Below are 3,107 nucleotides of genomic sequence, written 5' to 3' on the forward strand. Positions count from 1 at the left end.
AGAGAGCTAGTAAAAAATATTTGACCTCTTTTCTGTGATCGTATTTGTGGTGAGAGTATGGATATTGTTATCCTGAGTCTGTTGCGTATAATGGGGAATGAAGCCACAGCACCTATAAATATGTGCCGTGTTTTCATTTTTTCTGCATTTTTTTCCACCTTTTGGGAGCATAGTGGACACTCCCCCACCCCCTTTCTACCGTATGGATCCTGTGCTGTGTTTGCACATTGGCCTGGAGGCCACGCCCCCAGGGCTGCTCCCAGCCAATGAATGAGCACAACGGAGGCCATTGGTCCCTGCTCCTTCTTGCTGGTCCTACCTCTGCAACTGACATTTTTGGCTCCGGGGCTCCCCAGCCGTGTGGCTAAAACTCTCTTACTAATGTGCTGCAGTCTGAGGCTCTTCCTACCCATCCTCCCTCCTTCCCCAGTCCCTCTCATAGGTGTTAGACTTGCACACTCTAGCCTGCAGACCACCCCTGCCTCTCTTGCTGCTCCCCTTTCCTCTTTCCCGTTTTCCCCTCCCAAATCGCTTTTATGTCTAATCCCAGGTTGTTTGCCTCCTGAAAGACCTGAGCTAACCTAAACACAAATGGGTAGTTATGAGATAATCAGTTACCTCTTATCCATGGTTTCTGTTTTCCATGACTTTGATGACCTGCAGTCAACTTTAGTCTGGAGGCCAAAGATCCTCCTTCTGACATAGTGTCAGAAGGTCAGTGGCAGCCGACCGGAGCCGCAGTGCCTGCCATTCACCCCACTTCATCTCAACGTGTAGGCATTTTATTATCTCACATCATTGCACAAAGAAAGGTAAATACAGTATAATGGTTTGAGAGTTGACCCTCACATAACATTTATTATAGTATATCATTATACTTGTTCTATTTTATTATTACTGCTAGTCTCTCCTACCGTGCCTAATTTACAAATTAAAATTTATTAAAATGTATCATTGGTATGGATGCATAGGAAAAAACATGGTTTATACATAGGGTTTGATACTGAGTTTTCAGGTATCTATTGGGGGTTTTGGAACTCCGACAGATAAGGGGATACTACTGTATCCTAACTGCTAGGAATCTCCATGTGGATGAAAAGAGATATGATACAGAGTAGATTACAAAAGAACAAAAACAAAAACAAAACAAAACAAAAACCCTCAAATCCTTCATGTGAAATGAAAGTATCCGTATTAGTGTGTGAGGTATTCTATCTTTGATGACCAGCCATTCTCCAGGATGGTCCCTAATGATTCTGTCCTATAGATGTTCATGCCCTTGCATTGTCCCCTCTCCTCCCTTATGTAACCAGTGCTATAGCTTGGGAATGATGGAGTGTGATTTTTCCAAGGCTATAGCATAAAAGACAGTGGTTTCTGCCTTTTTCTCTTGGATCACTCTTTCTGGGAAGGCTAGCTGGCATGGCTCGCGGTCATTCAAAGAGGTCTTCAGAGAGGCCCTGGTGAGGAGAAACTGGAGCCCCCTGCCAAAATCCAGTACCAACTTGCCGGGTACAGAGTGAGCTACCTGGGAAGTAGATCTTCCAACCCTGTCAAGCCTTCAGATTATTCCAGTCCTGGCCAACATCTTGACTACACCCTTATGGGAGACCCTAAGTCACAACCACCGGGTAAGCTCACCTCAGATGCCCAATCCACAGAAACTGAGATAACACATGTTTCTTGTTTTAAGCAACTATGTGTTGGAGTAGTTTGTTCCACAGTATGGAATAACTAACACACACCCATACACACGCATGCACACACATTTTATAACTTCTAGATCTAGCTGTCAATTTGCAGGAAATACAGAGGACAGAAGACGATGTTGAACTACATCATGTAGCCAATCAGCAAGTTCATGGATGCAAATTCAGATTTGTGTATTAATCAGCAAAGTCCAAACTGTGAGAAAATTTACAGGTCTGGGAGAATTACAGCCTGGGTTCTTTAAGAGATACATTGTAAGGAAAAGGAAGGACTATAAAGGAAACCTTCACATTGTAAGAGTCCTAAAAGACACATTAAATCTTAAAAATGGTCACGACTAAACTAGAGTGTTTAGAGATGTATACTTTGGTGATAAAAAGTAAAGAAACACAAGTAAGTGATTACTGTAAAACAATAGTTCTTAAACTTTAAACACACGTCAGAATCACCCAAAGGGTTTCTCAACATACTGATCACTAGGCCCCACCCCCAGATTTCCTGATTTAGCACATCTGTGATAGGGACCAAGGATTTGTGTTACTATCAGGTTCTCAGGTGGGGATGAATCCTCTGGTCCAGAGGACCACTGCCATAAAAGTCAGGAGCTTAGGATGCGAAGAATGAGAAAGAAGGGGATGCCTATAATTAGGACAGGTGGCTGGCCAAGTTTTATTTTGTTGCTATTGGTTGAAAGAATGTTAGCCTTATCATAATTCATTAAGCTATGCGTTTGTTGAATGTGGGTTTTTAAATCTGTTTTATTTTACAATAATGAGCTTACAAGTGAAAATTCTGCACAATAAAATAGTAGACTTTTGACTTTCACAGTCCCGTTGAGTGTTTTCCGTAAACTCCTAAGGCAGAAAGTGGGTGTGGCATATCTGTTACATACTCTGCTAGTTCTAGACTCATTATTTTAGTCTCTCAAGTACCCTATGCAGACATTTGATAAGTTAATTGTATCTAGATACTTCCTATTCATCCTTACTGGCAATATGTCTGAAGCACCAATGAAAATAGAGCCCTGTGCTCTGTATAAAATGTTAGAGTTAGAACAAAACAAAACATGGATTCAATCTCAAGATGATTTGGGTCTACTGGGGAGAAGTTTTTTTTTTAATTATTTTTATTTATTTGTCAGGGAGAGAGATTATGAACAGGGGGAACAGAAGGCAGAGGAAAAGCAGGTTCCTCACAGAGCAGGGAGCCTGATGTGGAACTCAATCCCAGGACCCTGGGATCGTGACCTAAGCCAAAGGCAAACGATTAACCGATTGAGCCACCCAGGCGCCCCAAGAAGCAGATTTTTTTAAAGCAACAAATAAAGCTACATAAACTCAGAAACATTAACTGTACTTTTAGTTGCTCTCTCCAATACATTTGATTTTCTTAAAAAA

The sequence above is a fragment of the Mustela erminea genome, chromosome 5, assembly GCF_009829155.1.
Source record: "Mustela erminea isolate mMusErm1 chromosome 5, mMusErm1.Pri, whole genome shotgun sequence".
NCBI lineage: Eukaryota > Metazoa > Chordata > Mammalia > Carnivora > Mustelidae > Mustela > Mustela erminea.